The sequence below is a fragment of the Scyliorhinus torazame genome, chromosome 15 (genome assembly GCF_047496885.1).
Source record: "Scyliorhinus torazame isolate Kashiwa2021f chromosome 15, sScyTor2.1, whole genome shotgun sequence".
NCBI classification, from domain to species: Eukaryota; Metazoa; Chordata; class Chondrichthyes; order Carcharhiniformes; family Scyliorhinidae; genus Scyliorhinus; species Scyliorhinus torazame.
Genome location: NC_092721.1, coordinates 127570805 through 127593394, shown reverse-complemented (window position 1 = coordinate 127593394; position 22590 = coordinate 127570805). Strand labels below are relative to the sequence as shown.

General features: G+C 45.3%; 1 protein-coding gene across 4 annotated transcripts in view; it reads left to right on the top strand.

The window, feature by feature from the left end:
* The window catches only part of septin10 (septin 10), a 119468-nt gene extending 108855 nt beyond the window's left edge, over positions 1–10613 (top strand). For 2 of the 4 annotated variants that reach the window (XR_011935189.1, XM_072476709.1), the window contains one exon: positions 9559–10613. The gene's annotated coding sequence lies outside the window, so the exon portion shown is untranslated. Of the gene's footprint in view, positions 1–3397; positions 4470–9558 lie in introns of those variants that run through there. The other 2 variants (XR_011935188.1, XM_072476708.1) reach the window with 1 other exon arrangement.
* The last annotated feature ends 11977 nt before the right edge of the window (positions 10614–22590 follow it).

The window sequence follows — 22590 nt, the reverse complement described above, 5'->3', positions numbered from 1 at the left end:
TTGCTAGGGAAGATCCCCGACTTGGACTCACGCAAACTGATCATGAGTGTGGACTTTAACTGGACCCGAGTCTGGATCGGTCGTCTTCAAAAACGGGCAAGTTGCCTGCGATGGCAAAGGAACTGAGAGGGTTCATGGAGCAAATGGGGGGAGCTGATCCGTGGAGATTTAGCCAGCCGTCGGCGAGGGAGTTTTCGTACTACTCCCAAGTCCATAAGGTGTATTCCCGAATTGAGTTCTTTGTCATGAGTAGGGACTTGCTGTCCGGTATGGTGGCGGCAGAATATTCGGCAATTACCATATCGGACCATGCTCCACACTGGGTAGACCTACGGATTTGTAAGGATAGCTTCCAGCGCCCACAATGGAGGCTGGAAGTTGGATTGCTAGCGGACGAGGCGGTGTGTGAGAGACTCAGGAGATGCATGCAGAATTACCTGCAGGTAAATGATACCGGAGAAGTCTCCGCAGCAGTGCTCTGGGAGGCACTAACGGCAGTGCTGAGAGGGGAGCTGATCTCAATCCGGGCTCATAGGGACAGGGCAGAAACGGACCGTCTGGTTCAGGAAATTTTACGTACGGACAGGAGCTACACGGAGTCCCCGAGGCCAGAGTTACTCAGGAAACGACAGAGGTTGCAGGCCGCGTTCGCGTGCTGACTACAGGCAAGGCTGTAGAGCAGCTTCGAAAGGCAAGAGGCGCGATATATGAGAATGGAGAGAAGGCCAGCAGAATGCTCGCGCAACAACCAAGGAAGAGAGAAGCGGCTCGGGATATAGGAAGGATAGCAGATGGGGAGGGAAATCTGGTGGGGCCCCAGCAGGACTGAACAAGGTGTTTAGGGACTTTGGAACCCCTCAGGGGACCGGAGGGGATGAGACGATTCCTGGACGGACCTTCCCAAGAGTGTGTAGGGGGTTGGTAGACGGCCTGGGGCCCTGGTTGGGATCGAAGAGGTACTGGGGGACCTGAAGGTCATGCAGTCGGGTAAAGCTCCAGGGCCGGATGGGTATCTGGTGGAGTTTTACAAAATGTTTGCCGAGATAGTGGGGCCGGTGCTGGGCAGGGTTTTTATCGAGGCAAGAGACAGAGGGGTCCTACCCCCGACTATGTTGCAGGCTACTATTTCGCTTATTCTGAAACGGGATAAAGACCCGGAGGCCTGTGGGTTTTGTAGGCCGATCTCTTTGATCAACGCAGACACTAAGTTACTGGCCAAGATCTTGGCGACTAGAATTGAGTACTGTGTACCGGACGTAATTGCGGAGGACCAAACTGGGTTCGTAAAGGGTAGGCAACTGGTGGCCAATCTAAGAAGGCTGCTTAATGTGATCATGATGCCCCACGGAGAGCAGGGAGGCAGAGATAGTGGTAGCTATGGATGCGGAAAAGGCTTTCGATCGGGTCGAGTGGGACTATCTGTGGGAGGTGCTGGGAAGGTTTGGGTTCGGAGAGGGGTTTATTGACTGGGTTAGGCTGTTATACCAGGCCCCAGAGGCTAGTGTAAGGACAACAGGACGACATCCGATTACTTCAGACTACACCGCGGGACAAGACAGGGTTGCCCTCTCTCCCCACTGCTGTTCGCGCTGGCCTTGGAGCCACTGGCAATTGCTCTGAGAGCTTCAAAGAACTGAAAAGGGCTGGTCCAGGGGGGAGTGGAACATAAAGTCTCGTTATACGTAGCAGACCCAATGGCGGGGATGGACGGCATCATGGAAATCCTGAGGAAATTTGGCCGGTTTTCAGCATATAAATTGAACATGGCTAAGAGCGAGTTGTTCGTAATTCAGGCAAGGGGGCAGGAGAGTATGCTGATGGGTTGCCGTTCAGGCTGGTAGGGGAAAGCTTTAGATACTTGGGGATGCAGGTGGCACGGGACTGGGGCAGGTTGCATAAGCTCAACCTGTCCCGATTGGTGGAATGAGTGAGGGAAGAGGTTCGGAGTTGGGATGCGCTCCCGCTGTCACTAGCGGGGAGGGTGCAGACTGTCAAGGTGACGATTCTCCCGCGATTCTTGTTCATATTTCAGTGCCTCCCCATTTTCATCCCGAAGTCCTCCGTCAGGAGGCTGAATAAAATTATCCTGGGATTTGTCTGGGCGGGGAAGTCCCCGCGGGTGAGGAAGGTGATGCTCGAAAGGAACAGAGGGGAGGGGGGGCTGGCGTTGCCGAACTTTAGCAACTACTACTGGGTGGCCAACATAATGATGATTAGGAAATGGATGGTGGGCACGGGGTCGGTTTGGGAGCGGATGGAGGCTGCTTTGTGCGGGGGCACCAGTTTGGCGGTCCTGGTTATGGCGCCTCTGCCGCTCCCGCCGACGCAGTACTCCACTAGCCCTATAGAGGTGTCGGCTTTGCGGATCTGGGGCCAGTGGAGGAGGCATATAGGGGAAATGAGAGCATCGGTGTGGACCCCAATCTGCGGTAATCACCAATTTGCCCCGGGGAACATGGACGGTGGGTATCGACTGTGGCGGAGGGCGGGGATTGTGAGGGTGGGTGATCTGTTCCTGGAAGGGAGCTTTCTGAGCATGAGGGCGTTGGAGGAGAAGTTCGGGCTGGTGGGAGGGAATTACTTTAGATACTTACAGGTGTGGGATTTCGTGCGCAGATTGGTGCCGTCCTTCCCACGCCTCCCGCCAAAGGGGAGGCAGGACAGGGTAGTTTCTAGGGTAGAGGTAGGTGAGGGTAGAGTCTCAGATATTTACAAAGAACTAATAGGAGCAGAGGATACACCGACTGATGACCTGAAGCTTAAGTGGGAGGAGGAGCTCGAGGGGGAGATGGAGGACGTATTTGGGCAGAAGCTCTGGGCAGAGTAAACCCGACCGCAACGTGTGCCAGGCTCAATCTGATCCAGTTTAATGTCGTGCACCGGGCCCACATGATGGTGGCCCGGATGAGTACATTTTTCGGGCTGGAGGACAAGTATGCCAGATGCGCCGGTGGGCCGGCTAATCACGTGCACATGTTCTGGTCGTGCCGTGGACTCCGAGGGTACCGGCAGGGATTCACGGACATCATGTCCCGGGTTTTGAAAACTGGGGTGGTAATGAGTCCTGAGGTGGCAATCGCTGGGATGTCAGAGGACCCAGGAGTCCAGGAGGAGAAGGAAGTTATTGAAGCTCAAATTTTGGTACCAGTTGCTGCAAAATCCATCAGTCATATTAGTCTTTCTATCAACTTCCATTGAGCATCAGCCTTTATTTGTTTTATGATATGGAAGTAATGTAGAAATTATTCTTTGCTGATATTGGCTATTTTAATTGTCTAAATGGTGTGCATTACCACACACTCCAGACATAGATTTTTGAAGTGAGCTGAATAGTTAAATTGTGATGATACTGGTCTATACCTAAATTGTTCTGAGAAACTAACTTTTTCAATTTCAGTTCAACCTTCATGTATTGGAACTTTTTTCAAGAACATCACGTACGAGTGCTATTCTGATCATCAACTAGATCACTGCTATCCTACTACATGCTGCCATTTTCCCTTCGGATTGTTTGGATGGATGAAACCAATGCATTAAACTATGTATGAATCATCCAGTTGATGTCAAAAGCTGTATAATAAGCCATATATTTAAATAACAAGGGTGCTAATCCTGGTTACACAGACTTTTGCTTAGTTATTAAGTGTCTCTTTCAGGGAAATGATTGTATTTATCACTTGATTTCAGTTATATATCTATCTGTTTTTGTTAATGTGCCTGAAAATTATGAAATACAAAGTTTTTTTATTAATGCATACATTAAAAACTTTTTATAGAGTGCTTGGAGATTTTCTCTAAATTTTGTTATTGAATTAAGCTGGTACTATGCCAAGAAGGGAGGAACCTTTTGATATTTAAATATACTTGAGCATGCACGATTGAATGATGTTCTTTCTACCCCAAAGTATATGTGTGCATGTTTTGCACTTCAGTATGTTGGAGAAAACTTTCAATTTTCAATCGGGTTTCTGCTGGATCAATTTAATGTTACCAGGTAATGGAGTAAAAAGACAATGGTCTACCAAATAGTAAATATGGTTATCACATGAAATTGGTGATGCATTTACTTTTCTAAAATTCTCCAATTCATCTTCCCTCTATTGCACTGTTGAATTGTCAGTGGTGTTGCCATTAATGGGGCCAACTATGAAAATTATTTTTGTGAAGTGGATTTATATTTTCAAATACAGTCGAAAGATGCCCACTGGCAAGATGGATGAATAGGAAGGGTACATGTGCTCAGTGCTAGTGCAAATGCTGCAAGTTAAATAATTGCATTATGATGAAATGCTGGTCCAATTTGAGATGGATCGAATTTTAACCTAAGTTTGTATGAATAACACAATATCTGATTATCATTTATATTTGATGACATTTTGAACAATAATGTGTAAAGCTCAAGATTTCTTAACTTTTGTAGATGTATAAGAAACATAAGCAACTATATAACCTTGTATTTTAGAGATCTTTGTATTTCTGATTCAAAGCTTGCAGTAATAGCACGCAGCAACCTGCAGTTGTTGTGACGAGATATTGATGCATTATTGATTGTTGAACACAGGCATTTTTTCAAAATAACACTCCATTGTTAACAGCTGTTACATTTAATTATCCAGCTTAACGTAAGCACAGCTCCCACATATTGACACACCATTGTGGCATTTAGCATTGCTATGATAGTATATAAAATGCATCGGCTTTTGGGCCTAGGTGATATTTTTGTTCTGCCATTGCCTCCTTTCCCCAACCTTGGATGGAGCTATATTCTATTGTATTGCTGTTGACTATGCTTCACTGACTTTAGAAGAGAGTCTTGCACAAAACAGTCTTTGGTTTCAGCCTGTTTTTCCTCTGTAATATAAATGCTTTAACAATTAAATTTGTAATTGAAAAAATATCTAGAAGGTTGTTTTTTATTTGTATTAATGTCAAATCTTGAAATTAATTTTGGGGGGTGCGTCGTCAAGACATTGTGCAAAGGAGTGTTATTTGTGGGCTGAAATGTTTCAGTCGTTTTCCTGCCACCTCCGAAGGTAGGGTGAGGGAAGCCCGTAAAACTGGATGCCATGGCAGCGGTACCACTCCCACTGTCTACCTATCCCAGACTACCAGCACTGCAATTTTACCAGCGGCAGAGTAGTCATCAGGTTGCCTCCTGCCACCAATGGGATTTTACTGATTGCAGATGAGGCCAGCTTCAAATGTTCAGCCTGCCAAGTAAAACCTAGCATGTGGTGGCCAGGCAAAGGGAAGGCGGGGGGTGGGGGTGGTGAGACTTCCTTTTTGGCCCCCCTGAGTCCATTGGATTCCCCGAGGAAAGCATTGCCCAACCCTGCAATTACCTTTTGTGTCTCCCCACCAGCACCCCCAACCCCATCAGGTGTTGCCCCTACAACACTCCACACTTACCTTCCAAGTCTAGCTCCATTGCAGCACACTTCCCTCTGGGACTCACTGCAGTACCAGCAGTGACCACTGCTCAGGTGACACTACTAGGGCCAGAGAACTGCTGGTAATTTGATGGGCTGCTTGAAGGTGAGACGTCCTCCCTGACTCGGGCAAAATTCACCTTGAAGCCAATTAAAAGTAAGCTGATTGGATGGAGGGAAGTGGGTGGGGTGGCTTGCCCCTGACTTGTACACCCAGGGGACGAGGATTCACCCCCTGTGTAATATTCGGCCTAGGAGCAGCATACAATTGAGAAACAAGCGTTTCTTTAGGGGCTCCTGTAACATGGAGACAGGAATAAAAGCTATTGCTGAAAATGTGCAGGTTGTAGTTGGGTAGCTGAGAGTGGAACTGGTTGGACAACTGAAGAGCTGTGTTGGAGAACTGCATGTCAACGACTGCGATGAGGACAGATAATGCACCATAGATAGATTATCATAGAATTTACAGTGCAGAAGGAGGCCATTCGGCCCATCGAGTCTGCATCGGCTCTTGGAAAGAGCACCCTACCCAAGGTCAACACCTCCACCCTATCCCCATAACCCAATAACCCCTCCTAAGCTTTTGGGTCACTGAGGGCAATTTATCATGGTCAATCCACCCAACCTGCACATCTTTGGACAGTGGGAGGAAACCGGAGCACCCGGAGGAAACCCACGCACACACGGGGAGAACGTGCAGACCCCGCACAGACAGTGACCCAAGCCGGAATCGAACCTGGGACCCTGGAGCTGTGAAGCAATTGTGCTATCCACAATGCTACCGTGCTGCCCTGCTGACCATGATTAGCAATGAAAAGTATCTGGATTTGCTGGAGGCACCCAAGTGTAGAAGAGGTGAGAACCTTTTTTGTGTGAGAAAATTATACATCTTTTGGAGAAAAAAAATTTGAAACTTACATTGTAATTACATCTAAATCAAATGTTTTTTTTATAAACTATATACAATTTTAAGATTCAATATTCAGTGGCTTTTTTTAGGCAGTTTTGAATGACCTTTTATATATGTGATTCACTTTTCAAAACATCACATTCTGCAAATGTATTGATCTTTTTGCATCTATTAATACATGGCTGTCAACTGCCCTGTATAGAACTGAAAAATGGATTGGATTGAATTTGATTTAATGTCACTTCTACCAAGGTACAGTGAAAAGTATTGTTCTATGTAGAATCCAGACCGATCGTACCATACATGAAAAAGCATAGGACATACATACATAAGTACATAGGCACGGACATCGGTAAAGCATACAGAGTGTAGTACTACTTAGTAGAGAAGATATGTGAAGAGATCAGTTCAGTCCATAAGAGGATCATTCTGGAGTCTGGTAACATCGGGGAAGAAGCTGTTTTTTAACCTTTAGTGCGTGTTCTCAGACTTTTGTATGTCCTGCCAATGGAAAAAGTTGGAAGAGAATAACCCGGGTGGGAGGGGTCTTTGATTGTGCTGCCTGCCTTCCTGAGGCAGCGGGAGTCGATGGATGTGAGGCGGGTTCATGTGATGGACTGGGCTGTGTTCACAGCTCTCTGTAGTTTCATATGTTCTTGGGCTGAGCAGTTGCCATACCAGGCTGTGATGGAGCCAGATAGGATGCTTTCTATGGTGCATCTGTAAAAATTGGTACGACATGCCGAATTTCCTTAGTTTCCTGAGGAAGTATAGGTGTTGTGCTTTCTTCATCGTAGCATCGACGTGGGTGGACCAAGACAGATCGTTGGAGATGTGCACATCCAGGAATTTGAAACTTGAAACTATCAACCATCTCTACTCCACCTCGTCACCATTGATGCAGACAGGGGTATGGACGATGCTTTGCTTCTTGAAGTCAATGACCAGCTCTTTAGTTTTGCTGGCGTTGAGGGAGAGATTGTTGTCATTACACCACGCCATTAGGTTCTCTATTTCCCACTTGCACTCTGACTCATCGTTGTTTGAGATCTGACCCACTACGATTGCGTCAACAGGAAACTTGTACAGGGCCCCGGTATTGAGGACTATAGTGGAGGAGGTGTTGTTTATCCTTACTCATTGTTGTCTGTGGCTCAGGAAATCGAGGATCCAGTTGCAGAGGAAGGAGCCAAGTTCCAAGTTTTAGAGTCTTGTTATGACAATTTATGTATTTAAAGACCAAGCAAGTGTGAAAATATGTAAATGAAAACTCTTGAGTCTAAAATTTGAAGGAAATACAGCTTTTCAACATTCCCTTTTTAACTGATTCAAAGATGTACCATATGCAGCAGAAGACTGCGTCTCAGCAGAGAGACACTATGGCACCTGTACTACGACCTTATGGACATGGCACCCCATGGAGGATACCCACTCCTGGTGCCCATAAGGGTCACTGCAGCCTTGAACTTTTATGCCACTAGATCATTCCAAGTCTCGGGTAAGGACCTGTGTGGCATTTCCTAATCTGTCCATAGTTGCATCCAAGAGGATAAGAATGCTCTGTATGCCCGGGCTACCAACTATTATCACCTGGGAGCTGGACCTGGCCCACCATGATGTCCGGGCTGCAGGATTTGCTGCCATCGCCGGGATGCCCCAGATCTAGGGAGCAATCGATGAGATGCATGTCGCCCTGCAAGCATCAGGGAGTGCCCTTTTACAACAGGAGGCAGTTCCACTCCCTCAATGCTCAGATCGTGTGCGATCACCACTTCCGTATCATGCATGTGTATGCCCACTACCCAGGGAGTGTGCATGACAGCGACATCCTGCCGCACTCTGAGATGCGTGGACTACCTGCGGATGGCTGGTTGGCTCGTTGCAGGCAAAGGATACCAGCTGAGGTTATCGTTGTTGATGTCAGGGCAGAGGCCTGCGACCAAGGCAGAGATCCATTATAATGAGGCCCATGCTGCCACCTGTGCTGTCATTAAGCGGTGCATCGGCCTGCTGGAGGACGAGCCCAAGGGTGGAGGACAGGCAAAAGCAAAGGTTCAACATACAAGGATAACCAGGGAGGCCCTCGTTGTCTCCATTCTCCTAGGACAAGGCTGTGTTTGTCGGCTCAACACCACCATTTCCCCACTTCCCGCCAAGAGTCTGTAAAATCACTCCAGGGTGATAACTCACTGCGAGGAAAGCTCTAGTGCTCCTGTGTTTCTGCAAAAGTCTTACTCCTGTCTTCCTGTTGACAGCGCATTCACACCCATCCTCGAAACGAAGTCTGCATCAGGAGCTTGAGATTTCATAGAATTTACAGTGCAGAAGGAGGCCATTCGGCCCATCGAGTCTGCACCGGCCCTTGGAAAGAGCACCCTACCCAAACCCACACCTCCTCCCTAACCCCGTAACCCTACCCAACCTTTTTGACACTAAGGGCAATTTAGCATGGCCAATCCACCTAACTTGAACATCTTTTTACTGTGAGAGGAAACCAGAGCACCCGGAGGAAACCCACACAGACACGGGGAGAACATGCAGACTCCGCACAGACAGTGACCCAAGCCGCAAATTGAACCTAGGACTCTGGAGCTATGAAGCAACTATGCTAACCATTATACTACTGAGACCTTGGACAATGTGCCCGGTGGAGCGATGGGTACGGGGATAGAGTGGAGGGCAACAGCGGGTGGGGTGAAGGCAGGCTCAATGTGAGGATGAACAATCTGTAACTTTCTGCATGATTTGCGACTTAAGTCGCTGGTGCGCCACACATGCACGCCGTGACGACCCAGAAGTGTGTTTATTCTGATATGCACGCTGGAAGCGTGTGGTGTTTAGAATCCCAGCCCGTTTTATTTTTACAAGATTTGAGGCCCTGCCCTGCGCTGGAATAGCTGAATGAAAGATCCAGCAACCGCGCTAACCTGGGCCACTTACCCGATTTCTGGTGAGTTTTTACACCTTTTATTTACACGTAAACTTTTTGGTCTCGTACAGGCAGAAGACATCGGGAGACACTTTGGGGAGGTGAATGTTTTATATTATTAGTGTTTCTAAATATGTTTAAACGCAAATAAAATGGAAGAAAGATCTATTTATTTTTTATACTTTGGTTTGTCATGAGGTTGTTAATTAAATTAAATGGGTACTTTCCTGTATAAAGTGAGTTTGAAGTCACATGAGGTGAAATAATTATTTTTTTAAATTCCATTAAAGGAACTATAATGGATAGAATGAGGTGATCACCTCGCTAATGGATATGATTGTCCACCTAAGATACTCCATGTTATTGGTCACGTGTTCTGTGGGTCCTTGCGTGACTAATGAGCCCAATCCAAGAGCCGCATCTTCAATCAATCACTTGGCAGGAGTTTCCAAAACGTGGCATCGATCTTTGGAAGCTAAGTCGCGGGTATTCCTTTCTCGGGCTCATTTTCCAGGCCTCCTCTTGTTGGGTGTTCTTGAAGAATTCTGACCCTTCAATCAGGAGGTTCCTTCAAGTATGTCCTTCAAGTAGGTCTCTTCTGAGCAAAGGTCTCCCAGGCATTGACGTCTATGTTTCATTTCTTGAGGTAAGCCTACAAAGTGTCTTTGAAGAGCTTCCTTTGTCCTCCTCTTGTTCAGGATCCTTCTTTGAGCTGGGTGAAGAAGATTTGCTTTGGCAGTCAGGTCTCTTGACATCCTAAGCATCTGAGTGGCCCAATGGAGTTGGTTTCAAATGATCATGGCCTCAATACTGTTGCTATTGACTCCTCAAGGACACTAATGTTAACACGCCTATCCTCACAGCTGATTCCGAACTAAAGTACATTTGGATTTTGCAATGTATTTTAAGATGAGCTGTTTGAGTCTCTGATGCAATGTTCATCCTTGGAAACTTCTGTGATTACTTCAAATGGTTTAACAAAGTGCCTTGTTTGATATATGGAAGCATTCTATAAGCTAATGTGAACTATCTTTCTGACCAGTATTGCAGCGAATCACTCACCCACCCCAAAGCGTGTACTGCCAAAGGACATCCTGAAATGATGTCAAGACGAGATGTGTGCCAGGACACTTCGCTTCAGTTGAGCTTGTCAATTAACAATTGATACGTCAAAACCTTCCCCCCCACCCCCCCCACCCCCCTTACAAATAGGTGGAACCGTTGGGTTTAAGTGAGAAAATCTATTTTGTTGGAAGAAATTTGGAAATGTTGAGGTAATTTTATGTCATTGTTCAGCTGACAAAATTAAACATTAACTGCTTTCAAAGTTTTATATTTATAAAATTATTTTTGTTAATGTTTTATATTAAACTTTACAAGCTTCTACAAATGTCTTACTGAAATATCAGAACACAACATTTAATTGAGATAATTATAAATGAATAATATAATTGAAGTAAACAAGGCAGAAGCACATTTAACACGGATACCATGGTGGCACTCCAGTTAGCATTGCTGCCTCCAGGGACCAATGTTCAATTCGGACCTTTGGTGACTGTGGTGTTGTACACTCTCCCTATGCCTGCATGGGTTCCTGTTATGGGCCAGGGTTTAGAGAACACCAAAGTGTATCATGGAGTTCACCTGACCCACAACGTTTAATAGATTTTGGTGATGGGGAGCACAACGGGCCACTCTACAGATGTGATGCAACAGAGACGTAAAGTACTTTTAAAACAAAACCATGTTTATTTTTGAATCCAGTTTACATTTTATAAACACACAGTAAACATCGTAACAACTATCAACACCAATAATCCCCACAGATACAATAGTCTATAAGTAACCCTTCATAACTTTCCTAACAACATCCATAAGTCCAAAAAACCCTTTTTACAGAAAGACAACATATTTAAATACTCTACAGAAACAGGTATTACTTTGAAATCACCCAAATGAACATTCTTTAGCTTGTAGAGATATGTATATACATCTGCTTGCTTTCACTGAGACTCTTCACTCTGAAAACGAAACTAAAACACACACACACGCCAGCTTTTTGCTCAAAGCGAAAGTAAAAGCTCCACCCACACACTGACATCACTGCAGCTATTTGATAAACACCCATTTATTAAAGGTACATCTACTGCTATTTGATAAATATCCATTTCTCAAATGACATATCCCCCCCCCCCAAAGAAAAAACCCCCATCAACTTCAAGATTATTTCATTTTTCATCTTTTCAATTTCTTTTAAGAAATATACGTTGTTTTTTTTAACAAAACAAAACACTTAAACTTTTATAATAACATAGACCATTTCAGTTCTTCCTCCAACTGGAATCCCTCTTGACTGACGGTCTCTTAGGACAAGAAGGATTCTGCACGATCCATCCATTTCTCTACACCTCGGCATTTCTCTTTAAAGTCAGATACTTTGGTTCAATCCGATCACAGAGCCCCTTGTAATTCTCCAACACAGGAGCATTTGTTATCACCGCCTTTAGGCAATCAAATGTCTGTTGACACTCGGCTGTCCACTTAAATTTGCTACGTTTCTTCAGCATGTGCGACAGTGGAGCAACCACGCTGCTAGAATTTGGCACATATTTCCAGTAGAATACACTCATGTCAAGAAATTGCATTATTTCCCTTCTTGTCGAAGGTATTGGAAACTCCCCAATAACTTGTTTTCACATCCCATGGGACCATTCGACCCTGTCGGATTGTATGGCCCAGGAAAGTGATTTCGGTTATACCAAATTCACTTTTTGCTAGGTTTACCACCAAACCCATCTCCTGAAGTCGATCAAATAACTCCATCAGATGCTTTAAATGTTCTTTCCATGTCTGGCTGAAAATTATCAGATCGTCGATGTATACCACACAATTGGGTAATCCTGAAACGACTTTGTTAGTTAACCGTTGAAATGTGGCTGGGGTGTTTTTCATGCCAAATGGCATAACTTTGAATTGGTATATACCATCTGGAGCCACAAAAGCTGAAATCTCCTTCGCCCTTACGGATAAAGGTGTCTGCCAGTAACCTTAAGTAAATCCAGTTTGGAAATAAAAGTGGATTGTACCACCTCAATGCAATCCTCCAAACGTGGGATAGGATAAGAGTCCGTTCTTGTAACTGCATTAACCTTTCTACAGTCCACACACAACCGTTGGGTATCGTTCGGTTTTGGTACCATCACTATGGGTGAACTCCATTGGCTGCAACCCACTTCAATTATGCCATTTTTAAGCATGCTCTCAATCTCTTTGTTAACCTGTGCCAATTTTAAAGGGTTAAGTCTATATGGATGTTGTTTAATTAGAGCAGCATTTCCCACATCTACATCATGTATAGCCATTTTAGTACTTCCCAATTTATCTCCACAAACTTGCCCATGTGATATCAATAACTCTTCAGGTCAGTCTGTTTTTCCTCTGGAAGGTAACTCAACAATTTATCCCAACTTTTTAAAAACATCCTCGTTTTCCAATTTAATTTGAGATATGTCTCATTCAGTCATCTGGATTTGGTTTGTCACTTTGAGTGAGAATCATTAAAACCTCCTCCTTTTGCTCTCCTTCCCTTTCAAAGTACCTTTTAACCATATTCACATGACGCACGCGGTGAGTTTTCCTTCTATGGCGTTCTTACCACATAATTCACCTCAATTAATTTCCTTTCAATCTGATAACGTCCACAAAACCTTGCTTTTAAAGGTTCACCTCCCACTGGTAACAATACTAAAGTTTTATCTCCACTGGCAAAACTACAAACTTTGGATTTCTTGTCCGCTACCCGTTTCATCACATGTTGTGCAATTTGTACATGCTGTCTAGCCAATTCACCTGCTCTAATCGTTCCCTAGAATTTGACACATAATCCAATAATGTAAGTTCCGATTTCTCACTCACCAATTTTTCCTTAATCAATTTAAGTGGTCCTCTTACCTCATGACCAAAAATTAGTTCAAAAGGACTGAATTTGGTTGACTCATTAGGTGCATCCCTAATTGCAAACAGTACAAATAGAATCCTTTATCCCAATCCTCTGGATAATCTTGACAATAAGCCCTCAACATTGTCTTTAATATCTAATGCCACCTTTCTAACGCTCCCTGTGATTCTGAATGGTACGCAGTTGATTTGAATTGTTTTATTCCTAAGCTATCCATAACTTCTTTGAATAACCTTGAGGTAAAATTTGATCCTTGATCCGATTGTATTTCTGTGGGTAGTCCATATCTAGTAAAGAATTTCAGTAACTCCTCCACAATCTTTTTAGCTGTAATATTACGTACTGGAATGGCCTCTGGAACCCAGTAGACACATCCATTATAGTCAAAAGATATTGATTTCCACTTTTCGTTTTAGGAAGGGGTCCTATGCAATTAATTAGGACCCTTGTAAAAGGTTCCTCAAATGCTGGAATGGGTGTTAAGGGCGTTGGTTTTATCACTGCTTGAGGTTTCCCTATCACTTGACATGTGTGACGTGATTGACAAAATTTAACTACATCTTTATGTAGTCCAGGCCAATAAAAATGTTTTTGGATTTTAGCTTGAGTTTTCCTTACTCCCAAATGACCTCCTACTGGTACCTCGTGCTAATCGCACCACCTCCTTTCTATACCCTACCGGCAATACCATTTGATGAACTTCTGCCCACTTTTCATCTGCCTGCATATGTAAAGGTCTCCATTTTCTCATCAAGACATCACTTTTATGGTAATAACACTCTGGCATACGCTCAGATTTCTTTTCCGTGTATGCTTTCTGATACATCCGGCTTATTTCTACATCTTTCTGTTGTAACTCCGCCAATTTTCCTAAACTAAAAATATCCGCCTCATCCTCCACCTGGTCTTTTCCAACCATCTGATCTAAAATCATTTCTGATCTTTTGTGAGGGCCACGAAGAATCCAGCACGAGTTTTAAGGATACAAAGTAATAACATTTATTTACAATAAATAACAGCAGCAGCAACTTCCCTTGCTGCACACTCCTTCCTGTTGGTTCCTGAACCGGCCAGCTTTATTTATACTAGGAGTTTACTAATGGTTTCTCCGCCCCCCTCAATGGGGAAGCTCATACTCCCACAGGATTGTGGGATTGTCATTAGTCCCCAGCCAATGGTAAGTAGGCAGGTTATAATATGATCATTGCCCTTCAACTTTATCTTCACTCTCCGATTTCTATTGTTGTCTTAACCTGTGACTTTGCGACCTTGTTACGACACAATCCGGAAAAAGTCCCAGGATACTCTTCTTTCAACACTTCAGTTGTCTGATATTCCACTGGCTTATCAACCACTGTTAGCATCACTCCCACCTGTGATCCAGCTTATATCATTACCCAAGATAAACTGTATTCCTGGACAAGATAGTTTCTCTATTACTCCTACTACCACTTCACCACTCTTCACTGGACTTTCCAACCTTACCTTACATAATGGAACACTACTCACCCTGAATTCCACATATTGCCACCTTTTCTGGCAACATTCCTCCAAAACTACATAACTGCTCATCTCTTACCATCACAAATTGACTAGCTCCTTAATCTATTGAAATTGTGACTTCTTTGCCTGCCCCTCCTGATTCACAAGAGTAAACTTTACCCACACGAGTAAATTCTTTAAAGACATCTGACACCTTCTTATCAATCACCTCTTGATCAGGCTGTACAATCTTTTGCACCTCCTTCGCTTCACTTGGGCTTTCCTTTACCACTTTAACAAACCCCACTGTCTTATCCTGTTTTACCATATCTGCCTTCCCAGTGCTTTTCTTCCACCACCAACACTGTGACTTTACATGGCCTAGTTTATTACAGTGAAAACATTTTAAACTTTTAATGTCTCTACCACCCTTCTGGATTTCCTTTTTAATCTGAGGTACACTCTCCTTATTATCTCCCATCAGATCACCTTTACCTTTACCACTTGAGTATTTCTCATGTCCCCAGTTTCTATCCCTCAGAGGCTGAAACTGATGTCCGAAACCAAACTTTGATTTATGAACTAATTCATAATCATCTGCCATTTCTGCTGCTAACGTTGCAGTTTTAACCCTCTGCTCTTCCACATGAGTTCTCACTACATCAGTAATTGAATTTTTAAACTCCAAATGTATAATTTCTCTAAGAGCTTCATACGTTTGGTCTATTTTCAAAGCCCTTATCCACCTATCAAAATTACTCTATTTGAGCCTTTCAAACTCCATGTATGTTTGACCAAATTCTTTCCTTAAATTTCTAAACCTTTGTCTGTAGGCTTCAGGCACTAGTTCATATGCTCCTCATACGTCCCAGATACCTCCTCCTGTAGTGATGCAAACACTCCAGTAGCTCTACCTACCAACTTTGTTTGAATCAGTAATACCCACATGTCCTGTGGCCATTTCATTAGCTACCTTCTCAGATGAAATGAAAAAGGCTTCTACCTCCTTCTCGTCAAACCTTGGCAATACGTTGACATATTTAAATAGATCCCCACCAAACCTTTGACTATGAAGCTCAAGCTCATTATTCTCATCACTCTCCTTAGACCGTACGTTTTTCTTTCCATCTGGCAATTGTAACTGACTCATGTTTCATGGTCATTTTCCTTTCCTCCCTTTCTCATTCTTTTTGTTCTGGTAGGGCTATTCTTTCTTTGTTTCTTTCTTCTCTCTCCTTTTCTTTTTCCCTGATCTGTATCTCCCTTTCTTTCTCTCTTTCTCTTCCCTCTCTCTCTTTTTATTTGTCCCTCATTGCGTATTCAAGTTGCTTTAATTCTTTCTCATGTTCCAGTCGTTTAATCTGTAACTGAATTTTTGCCAGTTCAAATGAGTCAGACTGTATCTCAGGCAATTTTAAATGCTCAGCTAACGCCGTAAGTACCACTTCTTTTTGCATGCTGTGAGGTAACGTTAACTGCAATGTTTTTTGCCAAATCTAAAAGCCTTTTCTTAGTCTCTGTTCGTAAGGTACTGCGTGTGACGTTTTCCACCCCCAGAAATTGCCGAGCCTCTGAAAGAGCCATTGTCCACCACTCACTCCCTACTTAAACTAGTATACCACAGCTGAAAAACAACCACAATATACTCACCCCTCACTGTCTTTAAGTTCACAAAGCCTTTTATTCCCCCTCGAGCCCCCAATCAAAAACTCCAAAGTATATCATGGAGTTCACCTGACCCACGACCTTTAATAGATTGTGGTTATGGGCAGCACAAGGGCCTACTTTACAGGTGTGATGCAACAGAGATCTAAAGTACTTTTAAAACAAAACCATGTTTATTTATGAATCTAGTTAACACTTTATAAGCACACAGTAAACATCTTAACAACTATCAACACCAATAATCCCCACAGATACAATATTCTATAAGTAACCCTTCATAACATTCCGAATAACATTCATAAGTCCAAAAAACCCTTTTTACAGAAGGACAGCAGGTTTACATTCTCTACAGAAACAGGTATTACTGGAGGTCATTTGGCCCATCGAGTCTGCACCGATCCACTTAAACCCTCACTTCCACCCTCACTTCCACCCTATCCCAATAACCCCTCCTAACCTTTTTGGACATTAAGGGCAATTTAGAATGGCCAATCCACCTAACCTGAACGCCTTTGGACTGTGGGAGTAAACAGGAGCATCCAGAGGAAACCCACGCAGACACGGGGAGAACGTGCAGACTCCACACAGACAGTGACCCAGCGGGGAATCGCACCTGGATCCTGGTGCTGTGAAGCCACAGTGCTAACCACTTGTGCTACCGTGCTGCCCATCACTAGCTTGTAGAGATATCCATACACATCTGCTTGCTTTCACTGCATCTCTTCACTCTGAAAATAAAACTAAAACACAGACACATACCAGCTTTTTGCTCAAAGCAAAAGTAAAAGCAGAGTCACAGCTCAGCTCCACCCACACACTGGCATCACTGCAGTTATTTAATAAACATCTATTTCTTACAGGTACTCTCACATGACAGTTCCATATAATAGAACCATAAAATTCCTATTGTGCGGAAGGAAGCAATTCGGCCCATCAAGTCTGCACCGAACCTCTGAAAGAGCATCCTACCTGTGTCCTCACCCGCCCTATCCCTGGAAACTAACCTGTATATCCCTGGACATTTTAACGGGCAACTTAGCATAGCCAATCCACCTAATCTGCACATCTTTGGACCATGAGAGGAAACCAGAGCACTCAGAGGAAACCTACTCAGACACTGGAAAACATATGAAGTCCACACGGACAGTCACCCAAGGCCGGAATTGAACCCGGGTCCCTGACTATGTGAGGCAGCAGTGATAACCACTGTGCTGCTGCCATTTCTTCTGGGTGCTTCAGTTTCCTCCCACAGTCCAAAGATGTGCAAGTTAGATGGGTTACCTTGCTAAATTGCCCTTTAGTGTCCGGGGGCTATGGCGATACGGTGTGGGCATGTGTATGGTGCTCTTTCCGAGCGTCAGTGCAGAGTTGATGAATGGCTTTCTTCTTCACTGCAGTAATTCTATAAACACTAATCAAAAGAAATTGATGTTACAAGGACAGTAACAGCAATAAGCCCTGGGGTGCTTTTAAAATCTTATGACTATAATCTAAATTAAAACATATGAACATTTTTAAACATGCCACCCATAAAGTTATGTAACCCAGGGCAGCACGGTAGGACAGTAGTTAGCACTGCTGCCTCACAGTGTCACGGACCCAGGTTCAATTCCGACCTTGGACTATCTGTGTGGAGTTTGCACTTTCTCCCCGTGTCTGCATGGGTTTCCTCCAAGTGCTCCAATTTCCTCCCACAGTCCAAAGATGTGCAGGTTAGGTGGATAGGCCATGATAAATTGGCCCCTTGATGTCCAAAACGTTAGGTTGGGTTACGGGGATAGGGCTGGTACAGACACGATGTGCCAAATGGCCGCCTCCTACACTACAGATTCCATGTAATTCTACAAAATATAGTGCAGATTTAAATAGTTTCAGAGATTTAAAACAAATAACTAAACCTGTATTCACTTAGAAATAATCACCTTTAATCATAAAAAATAAAATTAAAAATTAATTTAAAAGAATCAACAATAGTAATGCCTGTTTAAAAGAAAGCGCCAAAAAAACAGTTTAAAAACTGTTTAAAACACTTATATCTGTTTAAATGCCTGCCCTCAATGGGCGCGCCCAAGCTGGCCGTGTCATAACTGGTGGGGCCTGCGCAGACTGGGGTACTGGAGGCCCCAGGCTGCTGAAGAGAAAGGAAGGTTTGTCGCATTTTCGGAGCGCAGGTAAGTGCGCACATTTCTCTTTCAAAATCGGCAGCCCGTGGCTTCCTGCCGCTAACCGTAAGTTACAGGCCAACGTGACAGAGGTTTCACATGTATCGGATGTTACATGTTTTAATAGTGAACATTTGACTGTGACAGATTTCCATTCCCCCTAACTATAGTTAGTGATTCCTCAGTGCCCACCCAGTGCTCCTCACTCTTCTTGATCTTTTGTGGTCTTGTGCTACATCTAGCTGTGTCCCCAGGATGCACATCAGAGGTGGATGCAACCTGCGGCTTTCCACACACTGGCCTTTGATGCCCTTGACGGATGTCCTCTAGGGCCCAGAGTCAGGGGGGCCCCTTCGACTTACCAGTGTCACTGGCATCGCCGTGCCACCCTGTTTTGCCTCTTGTACTTGAGATACAGCATTGTCAGGAGGAGGAGATTCCGAAGAGCTGGAGACAACCGTTGTTCGTCTCCTTGGTGGCAGGCCCTGGGTTGGCCTCCAGCGCTTTCTCCTCCCCAATAGTGCCATAGGGAACTCCATGGGACAGAGGGACAGCTGGAGTGAGCTCCGGAGGCCTCTAAATCATCTGCCGCTGCCAGTCCTTGTGGCTCCCCATTATCTGCAGCATTGTGTCAACACTCTCTGCAATGATCCTCTGTGATTAGGCCATGTTCTGGAGTGACTCAGCATGACCATCTGCATCTGGGACAAGTCCCTCAGCGACTCGGACATGTTGCTGAGGCCTTCAGTCATGGGTCGTCACAGACTGAGCCATGCCTTGGACACCACCACTCGAGATGAAGATGTTGTGCACTAGGCTTTCCATTGCGGTTGCCACCCTAGAAGGATTGGCCTCGGTGCCACGCATTGTTGGCACCATCTCCTGTGCCTTTTGGCCCTCCTCCAATCGGCTTAGCAGTCCCTGGAGTATCCCTGACACCCCCTCCTGAATGTCACGGCTGCGTCCTATCATCTGCATCAGCTCTGGGAGAACCTTATCCAGAAGCTCGGCATCTGGCCGGGCCCCAGCTGAGTGATCCAGCAGACCTCTGACAGCCATTGGATGTTCCTGCCTCCACCTGTGGTGCATCAGCAAATGAGTGGCATTCACCAGATTATGCCCCAGAAGCCTGTCCACTAACGTCGCACATTGAGGCTTTTGTCTCTGCGTTGATGGAAGGTGAGAGTGGGATCTGTGATGCCTCTTTGGAGGTCACCTCGGAGCTATCCTCCGGGGTGGTATCGCATGTGGCAAGGGGGAATACGACTCCAGATGGTCTGGCCTCATCAGATGGAGGTCCTGTGAGACAATGGGGATGTAGTCAATGAGAGGGAAGGATCATTTTGTAACACATGAACTACTCACTTGGGACAGATCATCTGGGTGAAGGGGCAGTGGATCTTCACCTCTCTGGCGCAGGCCAACCTCTGTCGATGGCTTCTCTCTCCTCGTGCAGCCCTGCGATTTCCAGGGCCCATTCCTCCATAGGGAGGTGAGGATTCGAATCTCTGGGACTCGCCGCCCCCCCCCACCCCCTCCTTCTTTGCTTTTTCCTGTCTATTACGGACTATCTTTTCCTGCGGGGACAAAGAGAGAGGGCATTGTGTGCTGCACATTTGATGGATCAGGGGAGTCTGTAACAGATGGCATGTATGGGCAACAAACTTGGACATGAAGGGTTTGTGTTGGTGGATGTAGGAGGTTCTGAGGAACAAGCACGAAGATCGAATGTGGGGAAGGTGCAAGGTTTCAGCCAGTGGTTTTGGGGGGGTGATAGGAATTTGATGGGTGGCAGGCAGAATTGATGCCAGAAGTAAGATGGTAACTTACTCTTGCAGCTCATTGGAGGTAGTTTTCTTTCCACATTGGATTGCAGTCCTCTTTGCATGCTGCCCGCACACCCTCCCAGGCACCGATGCTGACTCTGCTGCTGGTCCTCCGATTCACTCGGGAGAACAAGGTGGCCCAACTCCCATCCACAGTGTTGAGAAGCCTGGTGAGGTTGGTATCTCCAAAGCGAGGAGCAGGTCTGCACGCTGCCATGCTTGTGTGTTGCCTAGGAGTGAGTGGTGAGGGAGCATTTAAAAGCAACTCCCCCCTGTTAGCGGTAAGCTGCTGAGGCGCGCGTCGGGCGATACCAGATGGCAAGGGAACCAGTAATGTTGATAATTCGTTGCGGGGTGGGGGGGGGCTTAACTTTGGCACTAAATGTTGTTGAATACGGGTCGCGATCTCGTCAATGCGGTCATCGCGAAACACCACGCAAAATGTGCCAAAAGCTAGACTTTGACATTTTTCCCGTTGAATCGTGCCCCTTGAGTAGCTTACTTAAGAAAAACAGACAAACCCGAAGAACTTTATCCAGACCCCGAACACTTGACAACATTTGGTGCATCAACTGGGAGAATTAATATCAAATTTCCTATTACTATTCACCAATACTACGAGTCACTGGTTAATAACCCAACATTGGTTACTGTTTTTTGAGAGGAGGGAAAATTGGAGGAGTGAATTCCAGTCTTAAATCCAGTGGGCGCTATTCTCTCCTCCCCACGCCTGGTGGGAGAATCGCCAGGGCGCCGCGCGAATCGCGCCCCGACCCCCGCATGCGATTCTCCCACCCCGGAAACCAGCGGCCCACCCCCCCCCCCCCCGGAAACCAGCAGTGCGCGATTCACACCAGGCCGCTCGGAGAACCGGTGAGCGTCAATTCTCCAGCCCGGATGGGCCGAGAGGCCGCTACGACACGACAGGTTCCCGCCGGCGCCGTCCACCCATGGTCACTGCCGGCGGGAACTCTGCGGGAACGCTGGGGGAGCGGCCTGTGGGGGAGGGAGGGGGGCTCCTTCAGCAAGGTGGCCTCCGATGGGGTCTGGCCCGCAATCGGGGCCCACCAATCACCGGGCCGGCCTCTTTTCACACACCCTGGGCCTACGTCTTTCCGCGAGCGGCCCCAGAACACCAGCGCCATGTTGGTGAGGGGCCGGCGTGCGTAAGACGTTCTCTGCGCATGCGCAGGATTGGGCTGCCCCAACTGCGCATGCGCGGGTTGGCGCGGCGTGAATTGCTCCAGCGCCGCGCTGGCCCATAGGTCGTGCCCGGGCCCTGTGCGCGCCGTCGTGAAACGCTATGGCGTTCACGACGGTGCAAACATTTAGCTTCCACATCGGAGAATCACACCCAGTGTCTTTACAGTAATGTGTTGGAGGTAAAATTGCAAATAAATTAGGATGTTGTTTTGGGCGAGGTGTATTGTCTGAGTTTAGGACCGTAGATAGATTTGGTTGGGAGTATACTGTCTGAGTAACTATTATTGTAGTTAATGTAAATTATATTCTTTACTGATGTCTTTCTTGTGTGTTTTAAAGTTTAAGAGTGGCTCACCACAACTTGCTCAAGGCAAAGAGGGATGTATAATAAATGCTGGCCTTGCCAGTGACTATCCTGTGAAGGAATAAATGAACATTCAGAATTCAGATATTGATATACCAAATTGTCTTTGCCATTCACCAGTCAACTTTGTCAGTCAGTATTGTCAGTCAATTAAATATTGTGAACTGTAACACCATGGCTGTCCAGATATTTACCCACGATATCTGTTTGCAACCTCAGTTATACTATTAGAATTTTGACTGGCATGGTAGTCTAATAGTTAAGTTTTCCTTCTCTGAGATGGCTTATCACAAAGTCAGGATTTTTTAAAAAACTCAGGTTGCATAATATTGAAGAGTTGAAAGCTACCCATGGTGCAGTGCAGGTCATGAACATAAACAGCTCCAATTATATGACAAAAGCAAAATACTGAGAATGCTGGAAACCTGAAATAAAAATCGAAATGCTCAGCTTGTTTGCAGCATCTTTGGGGAAAGAATGAGTTCACATTCGTGGTCTTTGTGGAGAGAGAAACAATTAATATTTTGGGTCAGTGCAGCCAGATAGGTTTTTTTAAAAATTCCAATTGTATAATATTTAGTTGTGCATTGGTCTTTATTTGATCTTTCTTGAGGTAATGCATAGTTTTCGCACTAGAGGCTGCTGTGGTATCATAGCCAACT